Source organism: Triticum dicoccoides, chromosome 3B, assembly GCF_002162155.2.
Source record: "Triticum dicoccoides isolate Atlit2015 ecotype Zavitan chromosome 3B, WEW_v2.0, whole genome shotgun sequence".
Classification (NCBI taxonomy): domain Eukaryota; kingdom Viridiplantae; phylum Streptophyta; class Magnoliopsida; order Poales; family Poaceae; genus Triticum; species Triticum dicoccoides.
The window spans coordinates 353,571,542-353,584,857 of NC_041385.1; positions in this window are offsets into that span (position 1 = coordinate 353,571,542).

The following is a 13,316-nucleotide window of genomic DNA, read 5'->3' on the forward strand; positions in this document are numbered from 1 at the left end:
ACGACAAGAACTTAGAAGGATTGAATGGAGTTGTTGAGAAAACTAACAACGAAAGAACAAACTTGTTGTGGACTTATGGAAAACATCTCAAAATTATGAGGTGATAACCGACCACAACCGGAAAAGATAGAATAGCTGAGAGGAAGGAAGAAATGCAAAACTCCACTTCAAAAGAATACGGAGAATTAATTGCACTTCGAGATGCAAGAAGAAAGACACTTGAACTCTACCAACAAAATCTTAATGAACTCTTGAAGAAAGAATTAAATCATGAAGAACCACCATGAAGAACTCCGTTGACAAAAGGATGATGAGATAGAATGAAAGGATGAAAGAATAAGATGAACCTTGCGGTGATTTAGATGGAGGTTCCGACGAAATGGCTGAGGAAAATTGAACTCCGGAAAAGAAAAGATGAAAACACATGAAACTAGAATTTATTCCTCACGAACAAACTCTGAAGGAAAAGATTACTCACTTGGATGAAATAAGAATAAAATTTATTGTATGCTTATCCTTCATCAAATTAAATTGATGGCAAACAATGGATTTATCATAATACTTATTCTTCTTGAAAAAGGATTGAGAAATGACATATCGCAAACTTGAAAAGGTCTTCATGAACCACCGGTAGGATTGGAAAGAAGGAATGGGCATATGATAATCAAGGAAAAATAATCTTGAACGAACCACCGTTAAAATTTAGAAATAACTGACGAAAGAGGATGAATCACCGGGAAGAATTGGAAGAACAAATATGCTCGAGGGGATTTAGATGCACAAGAACGAAGAGATGACGATCTGATTAAAAAAACACTTGAACAAAGCACCAGAATAATTAAAGAACGGTAACTGGAATGATGGCCTCCGGTGAAAAGAAATGGAAAAACAACTCCTGACAAACTCCGGATGGTTAAGAAAATGAATATCTGACAAAAGAAACAATTCGAGAGGAAGATATGAAGCTAGAACCACGAATCTTCAAGAGGACGGACAAGAATTAGAGGAAAACTCTTGTCCAATCTTGAACTGACAACGAGAAACACCACCAAAATTATTGAGGCACTCCGGGAGAATGAAGAGCGAAGAGGTTGAGCCAACAATGAAATGATTTGAAATCGATCTTGAAAAGGCATGTGACTGATGGCATCCATTCTTACGTCACACTTGAAAAGAATTGAGAATAACTCCGGGGGAATTAGAAGAGTCAGGTAAGATCCTGGAAAAAGACCTGTGGGTTAGGGCCCACTGAAGAGAGAACACCGTTGGAAAGGGATGTTGAACAGATAGATGATGCACTAGAACGATTGAAATATTTGGATGAGGTGACAACCTCGAATTAATTAGAACACAGACTAATCTCCTGAGATGTCTTGAGCACTCCTGATAGAGGCGGGGTGTCCCGTCTTTCGATGAGATGATGGATATCGCTTTGGTGGAAGTCGACTTTGACGATCCGACTACGAACGTGCGAGGACGTCGCGCCTTAGCAATTGCTAAACCAACTCCGAGAGGTTATCGACCACGCCGGAGCATGATCAACCTGACCACGAGGGTCTGTTTCCTGCGAGCAAACGAAGAACAAGCAAGAAACTGAGATTACAATCTGGATATTGCGAATATAAGATGAAAGCTTTATTGATCAAGGTGGGGTTCTGTGACGCCTTTGTCTGGTCGTTGAACACAAACGAAGTACACGAAGTTGCAGCTATGGCGAACTTTTAATCTAAACAAAACCCAAAGTCTAAACGATGCCCTAAGGGCTGTATATATGGAGGAAGAGGGGGGAATTTCGTGGCCCTTGGTGGAGGGGTCCGAAATCAACCCTATCTCTTGTTTCCCCACACATACGGACTCTAAAAATAGCCTATACTTATGTATTTCGAAATTACATGGGCCTGGCCCAATAATAAGGTGATGCAACACCTATAATAACCTCGGGACGAAATTTATCAAGTGGCATCTTGTATATTTCGTCCAAGGCTTCATACGCCCATTATGGTGGCTTCAAAGTCCTGAAATCATCACTTGTAACTCCGTTCTTGTTCCCCTTGCGCATGCCATCATCTCCATGCTTGTTCTTGCTCCAATGTTCATCCTTCTCCAAGCTAGGCCCTTTATTTGTAAGCAAAACAAATGTATCCAATTTAGGCAGCATCATATTCTCATGAACATTAGAATCATTACCAAGAAACGAAAGTACCTGGTAATTTAGTTGGCGTGCGCGAGCTCTAGTAATTGGTCCAGTATGTATAGCAGCAGGGCCTGTGGGTGTAACAATTGTATTGATGTCCTCATCATCCTCCCCTTCTTGAAATGAAGTCGTCCTCGATGGAAGTTCATCTTCCTCACCCAAATAAGGCTTCAAATCTGCAATGTTAAAAGTGGGACTAACCCCAAAATCTGCAGGCAGCTCAAGTTTATATGCATTATCATTTATTTTCTCTAACACCTTAAAGGGACCATCAGCCCGTGGCATGAGCTTTGATTTGCGCAAATCAGGAAATCTATCCTTACGCAAATGTAACCAAACAAGATCTCCAGGTGCAAACACAACATGTTTTCTACCCTTATCTCTAGCAAGTTTATATTTGGCATTCATACGCTCAATGTTTTCCTTAGTTAACTCATGCATTTTTAAAATCAATTCAGCACGTTGTTTAGCATCAAAATTAACCTTCTCCGAAGATGGAAGAGGCAACAAATCAATAGGTGCACGAGGTAGGAAACCATACACAACTTCAAAAGGGCACATCTTAGTAGTAGAATGCAATGAACGATTATAAGCAAATTCAATATGAGGCAAGCATTCCTCCCACATTTTCTTATTACTCTTCAAAACAGCCCTAAGCATAGTAGACAATGTTCTATTGACTACTTCAGTTTGGCCATCAGTTTGGGGGTGACAAGTAGTACTAAAAAGCAGTTTAGTCCCCAACTTAGCCCATAAACATCTCCAAAAGTGGCTAAGAAATTTAGTATATTTGGCACACCATGCAAGCGAATAATTTCACGAAAGAACAAATCAGCAACATTAACAGCATCATCGCTTTTATGACATGGTATAAAGTGTGCCATTTTCGAGAATCTATCCACGACAACAAATATGCTATCCCTCCCCTTCTTTGTTCGAGGTAAACCTAAAACAAAGTCCATAGATATATCCTCCCAAGGAACACTAGGTACAGGCAAAGGCATATATAAACCATAAGGATTGAGTCGTGACTTAGCTTTTTGACATGTAGTGCATCGAGCAATAAAACGCTCAACATCCCGTCTCATCTTTGGCCAAAAGAAATGTGTAGCAAGTACGTCCTCCGTCTTCTTCACGCCAAAGTGTCCCATTAATCCTCCTCCATGCGCCTCCTGCAACAACAAAAGACGAACGGAGCTAGCTGGAATGCATAGCTTGTTAGCACGAAACACAAATCCATCATTAACGACAAACTTGTTCCACATTCTTCCTTCTTTGCAATTCTGCATTACATCTTTAAAATCAGCATCATGCACATATTGATCTTTGATGGTCTCCAAACCAAATATTTTGAAGTCAAGTTGTGAAAGCATAGTATAGCGACGAGACAATGCATCAGCAATAACATTTTCTTTTCCCTTCTTGTGTTTAATGACATAAGGGAAAGTCTCAATGAATTCAACCCATTTAGCATGTCTACGATTCAGTTTAGCTTGACTTTTAATATGTTTCAAAGATTCATGATCAGAATGTATAACAAATTCTTTGGGCCATAAATAATGTTACCATGTTTCTAAAGTCCGAACAAGAGCATATAATTCTTTATCATAAGTAGAATAATTCAGACTAGGCCCACTCAATTTTTCAGAAAAGTATGCAACAGGTTTTCCATCTTGTAATAACACACCGCCTAATCCAATTCCACTAGCATCACATTCAAGCTCAAAAGTCTTATTAAAATCAGGAAGTTGGAGTAAAGGAGCATGTGTCAACTTATCTTTCAATACCGAGAAGGCTTCTTCCTGTGCGGTACCCCAAAGAAAAGGCACATCTTTCTTTGTAAGCTCATTGAGAGGTGCAGCAATGGTGCTGAAATCTCTCACAAAACCCCTATAGAATCCAGCGAGGCCAAGAAAACTCCTCACGTGTGTGACCGTTTTGGGCTGCGGCCAACTCTCAATAACTTCAATCTTGGCTTTATCAACTTCAATTCCCTGTGGAGTAACAACATAGCCAAGAAAAGATACTCGGTCGGTGCAAAAGGTGCACTTCCCAAGGTTAGCAAACAAACGTGCATCACGTAAAGCAATAAAAACAGCACGTAAATGTTCCAAATGTTCTTCCAAAGATCTGTTATAAATCAATATGTCATCAAAGTAAACTACCACAAATCGTCCAATGAAAGCACGTAAAACTTCGTTCATTAATCTCATGAAAGTACTAGGTGCATTAGTTAACCCAAAAGGCATGACTAACCACTCATATAATCCAAACTTAGTTTTAAATGCTGTTTTCCATTCATCTCCCAATTTCATACGAATTTGATGGTATCCACTACGCAAATCAACTTTGGAGAATATTGTAGAGCCACTCAATTCATCAAGCATATCATCTAGCCTAGGAATAGGATGACGATAACGAATAGTAATATTATTAATGCCTCTACAATCAACACACATACGTGATGTACCATCCTTTTTCGGCACTAGAATAATAGGAACAGCACAAGGACTAAGGGATTCGCGTATATAACCTTTGTCGAGAAGCTCTTGTACTTGACGCATAATCTCCTTCGTCTCCTCTGGATTGGTACGGTATGGAGCACGGTTTGGCAGTGAAGCACCGGGAATTAAGTCAATTTGATGCTCAATTCCTCGAATAGGCGGTAATCCCGGTGGCACGTCTTGTGGAAAGACGTCAGCGAACTCCTGCAAAATGTTAGTGACAGCAGGAGGCAAAGAGGAAGGCACGTCCTCGAATGAAAATAATGCCTCTTTGCACACAAAAGCATAGCAAACAGATTTGCTGAAATCTAGCTCATCAATATCAGATTTGGTGGCAAATAAACATGCACTTTTCAATTTAATTTCAGAAGCAACACTAGATGGTTTATTATTAGGCTTCATTTGTTGCTCAAATTCTTTTGCCACAATCTGATTTTCACTCTTATTCTTCTCCTGTTTTGCTTTATTAGCTCTATTAATATCATCTTTCAAAATGGAATCAGGAGTCATAGGAAGCAAAGTAATATTTTTATCCTTATGAACAAGAGTATAGTGATTGTTTCTACCATGGTGTACAGAATTTTTATCAAATTGCCATGGTCTACCAAGTAATAAGGAACATGCTTGCATAGGTACCACATCACAATCAACATAATCATCATATGTAGAGATACTAAAATGCACACGAACAGTACGTGTTACCTTAACCTTGTCGCTGTTGTTGAACCATTGGATGTAGTAAGGATGTGGATGTGGTCTTGTGGTCAGAGAAAGCTTCTCCACCATCTCCATGCTAGCCAAGTTGTTGCAACTACCTCCGTCTATGATGACGCGCACAGAACGTTCCTTGACAACTCGCTTGGTATGGAACAAATTGTGCCTCTGATTTTGCTCAGCTTGTGTGACCTGCACACTCAAAACACGTTGAGCAACTAAACATTCATACATGTCAGCGTCTTCAGGAGCCATGTATTGCGTCTCATGATCAGAATCATCTCCACCATGTTCTTCACGTGTAATAAGAGCCAAAGTCTCCTCATCATAGTCACTAGCGGACTCATATCCACCATCCGCAGTAGCAATCATCACACGCGGAGATTTGCATTCTCTCGCATAATGACCTCCTCCCTTACAACGACGACAAATAATATCACTTGTGTGCCCTGTTGATGCTATGGAAGAAGAACTCTGTGCAGGCCCGGCAGGTGCGCTCTTGGCAGATAATGGTGGTTGTGCCTGTTTTCTTGTATCACGACTGGAGGAGGCACCTGATTGAGGTGCTGGTGCAGTTGAAGTAGAAGATGCACGCGGTGTCCATGATGAAGGTCGGCCTGCAGAAAAGTTAGTTCGCGCCAATGCTTGTCAATCCTGCACTTCATGTTCAGCTTTACAAGCAAGATGGAATAAACGAGTGATATTAGTATACTCCTTATAGTCTAGAATGGTCTGAATCTCTCTATTTAATCCACCCAGAAAACGTGCAAGCATAGCTTGATTCTCCTCAACAATACCACATCTAATCATGCCAGTTTGTAATTCTTGATAATATTCTTCTACAGAATTTTTCCCTTGTCTTAAACGCTGCAATTTTTGAAGCAACTCACGTTGATAATATGGTGGAACCCAACGCGTACACATAGCGGTTTTCAAAGCAGCCCAAGTAGTTGGAATAGGATATAATCGACAATGTTCGGACCACCATACACATGCAAAACTAGTGAAAGCACAAACAGCAGCAGCAACCCGTCTCTCCTCAGGATATTGTAAACATGTAAATCATTGTTCAGTTTCTAACTCCCAAGTAAGATATATATCAGGAACATATCTACCCTCAGATGGTGGAATATTCAATTTCAGTTTAGGAATATGGACATCATCTCGTACCTGAGGTGGTGGTGCAGGCCTACCATTACGAATATATACCCGAGGTCGACCTGCTGGTGGTGGTGCTGGTGGCTGCACGTAGTTTGGATTTTGATCAACCTCATCCTCATAATCGCCCGCATACTAATCATCCTCCGCATCAACAGTAGGAGCCACAGAAGTATCAACAGCAGCACCAACAGTTTGGCCAAACGCAAGAGGGACACGGCTCGCTTGGCGGAGGTCTGTTTCGCGACGTGGAGGTAGTCGTTGTTATTGTTGTTATTGTTGGAGAGGTGCGTTAGGTGCAGCGGGTGGTGGTGGTGGAAGATGCGCGAGCAATTCATTAAACTTGTTATCGAGCTTTGTTTCGAACGTCTTTTCCATGCCATCTATCTTCTTCATGGCCTCTTCAAATCTGTTTAACACATCTTGCACCTGTCCACTCATCATTTGCTGAAATTTATCATGTAGCTGTTTGTTCGTCAGGTTCTCCCAATCAGTATCATCGGCTTGTGATCCTACCATGGTTAGCAGCAAATAGAAACACACAAGAATATGATCCTACAGACTACTAAGAAGTGGTGGTGGTGTATAACAAACCCGTCAAGCAAACCTCAAATTCTTACCAGTTCTTACCCAGCAGCAGGTGGTGATCGGCAACCGTTGTAGTCAAAACTCTCAAAGCTTGGATAGAGCGATTACCAGGGAGAGTCAAACGCACGACGTAGATGTATGTGGAGCTGGTAAGGCTTATAATATGGTAGCAAAAAGGGTCAGCAATAATCAATTCAGAGATGCAAAGTTGAATAAACGCTCAACGACGGTACTGTGCTGGTCCTAGGCTAGACCGTGCTAGAGACGCGAGCCTAGAACACTAACAAAATCACGGCGCTGCACGTAAACAAGGGAAAAGCACACTCTGGAATTTTTTTTCGCTCTTTTTCTTTTTTTTGCGCTGCTCTTTTTTTTGCGAAAAATCACTATAATGGCGAGTGTCTCAAAACTCTTCCCAGGTCAAACTGACAGGATGGGCATGAAATTTTTTCGACCAATTTTTTTTTCGACTGCCTGGACCCAAAAACTGGAAACGGGTCAAAAAAAACTTTCTATAACGGCGACTGTCTCAATACGCTTAGAAACACCTAAAATTAGGATAGCCAGAAATTTTTTTGTCAAGTGCGTTTTCCGAAAATTTTGGGCCTAAACGGAGGGTGGTTTCCAGACTTTTTTTTTCTTTCCGAAACCTACTCCGACAAGGAAACACGAATCGGAAACTAGATGGATCTCGAAAACAAACCTAATATGACAAGAACTCGGATTGGTGGTGGATATATGGCGGTAGATGGCAGCGGTGGTGGTATATGACAGCGGTGGTGGTATATGGATACGGATTCGAAGCGGTGGCGGATAAGCGGTGGTGGTAGATGGCAGGGGCGATGATGATGGCGCGGCGGCGGTGTGACAACTTATGACCAGAACTCGAAACTCTAAAAGACTAGACTCTAAGACCAGCAACTAGACACGACGATGCAACCGCAAATTCAACAAAGCAAAACCCTAAAAAGAATATGCAAAGGCTCAGATTGGTTCGGATATGATGAACTAACCCTAATTTTTTTTGGCTTTTTCATGGACTGTGGGTATGAAAAATAGACTCGATCTAAACTACAAAAAACTGTAAAATCTCACCGAGCAACCTAGAAATCTGATACCACTTGATAGAGGCGGGGTGTCCCGTCTTTCGATGAGATGATGGATATCGCTTTGGTGGAAGTCGACTTTGACGATCCGACTACGAACGTGCGAGGACGTCGCGCCTTAGCAATTGCTAAACCAACTCCGAGAGGTTATCGACCACGCCGGAGCACGATCAACCTGACCACGAGGGTCTGTTTCCTGCGAGCAAACGAAGAACAAGCAAGAAACTGAGATTGCAATCTGGATATTGCGAATATAAGATGAAAGCTTTATTGATCAAGATGGGGTTCTGTGACGCCTTTGTCTGGTCGTTGAACACAAACGAAGTACGCGAAGTTGCAGCTATGGCGAACTTTTAATCTAAACAAAACCCAAAGTCTAAACGATGCCCTAAGGGCTGTATATATGGAGGAAGAGGGGGAATTTCGTGGCCCTTGGTGGAGGGGTCCGAAATCAACCCTATCTCTTATTTCCCCACACATACGGACTCTAAAAATAGCCTATACTTATGTATTTCGAAATTACATGGGCCTGGCCCAATAATAAGGTGACGCAGCACCTATAATAACCTCGGGACGAAATTTATGAAGTGGCATCTTGTATATTTCGTCCAAGGCTTCATGCGCCCATTATGGTGGCTTCAAAGTCCTGAAATCATCACTTGTAACTCCGTTCTTGTTCCCCTTGCGCATGCCATCATCTCCATGCTTGTTCTTGCTCCAATGTTCATCCTTCTCCAAGCTAGGCCCTTTATTTGTAAGCAAAACAAATGTATCCAATTTAGGCAGCATCATATTCTCATGAACATTAGAATCATTACCAAGAAACAAAAGTACCTGGTAATTTAGTTGGCGTGCGCGAGCTCTAGTAATTGGTCCAGTATGTATAGCAGCAGGGCCTGTGGGTGTAACAATTGTATTGATGTCCTCATCAACTCCGGAAGGATAAACTGGCGAGAGGCGAACGAGCAGGGAAAACACTTGATCCAAGGAAAAGAATAAAATCACTCCCAAAAATTAGAATTGAATCCACCAGAAAGAAAAGGAGATGAAGAATGACGAACGAGACGAGAATTCACCCGTTGAAATAATTGACAAAAGACTAAAGAGGCTCCACACGAATGAAATTGATGGTCGAGAGAGAGTCATACTCCGGGAAGAAAAGGGTGGGAGGGCGGGAAAACAAAGACAACTTGGAAGGGGAACCGACGAATAACTTGAAGAGAAAGCACCAGTAGAAATCATTGAGGAGAGAGAGCAAAACTTCACACGAGTAGGATGGATACTCGATTACGGACTCCGGTTCCAAAAAGAAAAGGGGAGGGCGGGTGGGAAAAGAAGACAACTGAGGATTGAACTCAAAGATGAAGAGGCTCGAGTCGACTTGACGAGAAATGCACCGGATGAAAAGAGCTGAGAACCAACGATCGGAAAACCAACTGCGTGATCCTAAAGAAAGTTTGAAAGGGAAGAGGAGTAATTCAAAACACGTACGTCAAGATTCGTGACCAGAGCGACGAAGGGGGCTGAGGAGTAAAAAGAATTCCTACTCTCCGATATAACTAGACTCCGAAAACAGTTTATTCTAGACTCAACATCGGCCAAACTACACGATCAAACAAGGGGGGCTCCTAGGGTCGGTCGAGGCTCTGATACCAACTTGTCACGCCCAATATGCGACCCTATCCAAAAGGAACTCAAAGGTCCCACCAAGGATAGACCCGCATATTGAAACGCTTTTGCAAGGTGGATATCATTACATCAACATTACATAATAGATGGGGATACATACAAAAGGCATACAATACCACTCGAATACAACATCACAATACATCAGAGCATCATCCGACTACGGATGAATCACAAACAGAAACTCAAACGACATCCACCCTGCTAGCCCAGGGTGCCGACCTGGAACCTATCCCCTGATCAAAGAAGAGGCAGAAGAAGAACTCAACGCAAGCAAGCATCGCTCTCGCGTCATGATCATCGCATAAACCTGTACCTGCAACTGTTGTTGTAGTAATCTGTGAGCCACGAGGACTCAGCAATCCCATTACCATGGGTATCAAGACTAGCAAAGCTTAAAGGGAAAGGAAGGGGTAAAGTGGTGAGGCTGCAGCAGCGACTAAGCAAGTATGGTGGCTAACTTATGCAAATAAGAGCGAGAAGAGAGCAAGCAGAACGGTCGTGAAGCTAGCAATGATCAAGAAGTGATCCTGAACTCCTACTTACGTCAAACATAACCCAGAAACCGTGTTCACTTCACGGACTCCGCCGAGAAGAGACCATCACGGCTACACACGCGGTTGATGCGTTTTAATTCGGATCTGGTGTCAAGTTATCTACAACCGGACATTAACAAATTCCCATCTGCCTATAACCGCAGGCACGGCTTTCGAAAGATTATACCCTGCAGGGGTGTCCCAACTTAGCCCATGACAAGCTCTCGCGATCAACAAAGGAATAGACCTTCTCCCAGGAAGACCCGATCAGACTCGGAATCCCGGTTTACAAGACATTTCGACAATGGTAAAACAAGACCAGCAAGACCGCCCGATGCGCCGACAGTCCCGATAGGAGCTGCACATATCTCGTTCTCAGGGCAACACCGGATGAACACTATGTACAACTAAAACCAACCCTCAAGTTTCCCCGAGGTGGCGCTGCAAGTGGCTCTGGTTCGGACCAACACTTAGACAAGCACTGGCCCGGGGGGGGGGGGCTATAATAAAGATGACCCTCGAGAGAGCAACTCCCAAGGGAAAAGGTAGGTGGTGGTGAGGCAAATGGTAAAACCAATGTTGGGCCTTGCTGGAGGAGTTTTATTCAAAGCGAACTGTCAAGGGGGTCCCATAAATCACCCGAACGCGTAAGGAACGAAAATTCCGGGAACATAACACCGGTATGACGGAAACTAGGGCGGCAAGAGTGGAACAAAACACCAGGCATAAGGCCGAGCCTTCCACCCTTTACCAAGTATATAGATGCATTAATAATATAAGAGATATTGTGATATCCCAACCAAAATCCTGTCCATCATGGAGAAATCTTCAACTTCACCTGCAACTAGCAACGCTATAAGAGGGGCTGAGCAAAAGCGGTAACATAGCCAAACAATGGTTTGCATGGGAAAGGTGTCAAAGGTTAGAGGTTCATGGCAATATGGGATGGTTTGATAAACAGGTAATAGGTAGCGCAGCATAGCGATAGAACGAAGCAACTAGCATAGCAATGATAGTAGTGAGATCCAGGATAGCGGTCATCTTGCCTGAAATCCCGCAAGGAAGAAGAACGAGTCCATGAAGAAGACGAACGGATGAAGCCGAACCAAGCGTAGACGAACGAATCCTCACGATCGCAACGAAACAGGAACTATCGAAAAGAAGCACACAACATGGTAAACACACCACACATGAACAAGGCATGATGCACACACGAGCATGATGCATGACAAAGCTACATGAAGCTACTCATGGCAAGAGATGATGCAAACAAGAGCAACACAACAAGGCAAGTTTAAATGAGGCCGGGAACAACATATAACAATTCCGGTAAGTCCTCATATGCATATTTCGAAATTGGTCCAGATCTGAATAAACCTTATGTTCAAGTAGTTAAACATCAAGTTAAGATGCACAACGATGATCTACACGAGATTCTAGTCAAGTTACATATAAAGTTCATTAGATTCGGAGCTACGGCCTAGAAGATATGAGCAAAACAAGTTAAACATGGCATTGATGCGAAATGCACCCAAACATCAAGCAAACACCTCAAATCAAGGATGCAACATGATAATATGAAACTATATGCAATTCTAAGCAAGTTTCATATAGAGCACACTCAAAACGGAGCAACGGTTCAACACACACACATGAAACAAGTTTAAAGGACAAGCTGTTCAAAACAGCAACTAGGCATATTGCAAGCATCAAAACAACATGCTACAGCACCCCAACATGAGAACAAAAGGCATGGGCATGATGTACAGGTAAAGCACAACAAAACATGAACACTGAGCTATCTCCAGAAATCACTAGAACATGCTCAAACACACATGATAAGATTGCAAGTTATAACAATTTCAGACTTTGCAGAAAATAACATCACGATGCAATGTTCAGAGCTATCAAACAACATGTTACAGGAACTTATCATGTCAAACAAAGGCATGGCATGAATCTACTAATTGCATAGATAAAAAGTCCCTTACTGACCATGAGCCAAAAAGGATCAGAAAATATGATGGCACCCACGTAAACATAGCAAGTTATATTACAGATTCAAACATGGCAGGAACATAATTATGAAGGCATGTAGATGAGCTTGTGCAACTCACTACAGAGCATTACATGGCATGGCAAGGCACCCAACAGTAAGAAGGCATATTTGTGAAGCTAAGCAAGGCAATAGCAAGGTCATAGGGTGCATGGAACACTAGGAAAACACATGGAAACAACTGAACTTAATGTTAACAGGCTGACAACAACATTATAAAGCAACTTTGGAGCAAGATATGAACAAGCTACAGCAAGCTATAATTGCAACCAGGGGCATGTGTGGTTAGAGGATGACATGTAGATCAAAACATGTTTATAGAACATCTCCAGATTATGCATAGAATGATTAGTAGAAGCATGTTTATATAGCATCACGAAATAACAGATTCAGCTTAGCAAAACAGCAACATCACGAACCCTACTTAACAAGCTCGATTCACTCGCCACAAGTCATTGCATGACAAGATAAGCATAGCATCATCAAGAAGGCATGTTTGTGTAACAAACCAAGTCAAGAACAAGTCCATAGCATGCAAGGATCAACTATAGCAAGCTTGGCCAAATTGAATAACATGTAAACAATCTGCCAGGAACAAGTCCGGGCGGCGGGGTCGCGGAAACCGGCGGGCGACGGGGCGGAGGCTGCGGCGAGGCGCTCCGGCGATTTCCGATGGCGGCGCCGGCCATGGAGGTCTCGGGCGGAGAGGTGGCGCAGGGCGGAGGCGTCACGCGGGATCCGGCGAACGCGGGCGCGCACCGGCGACGAGGGAGG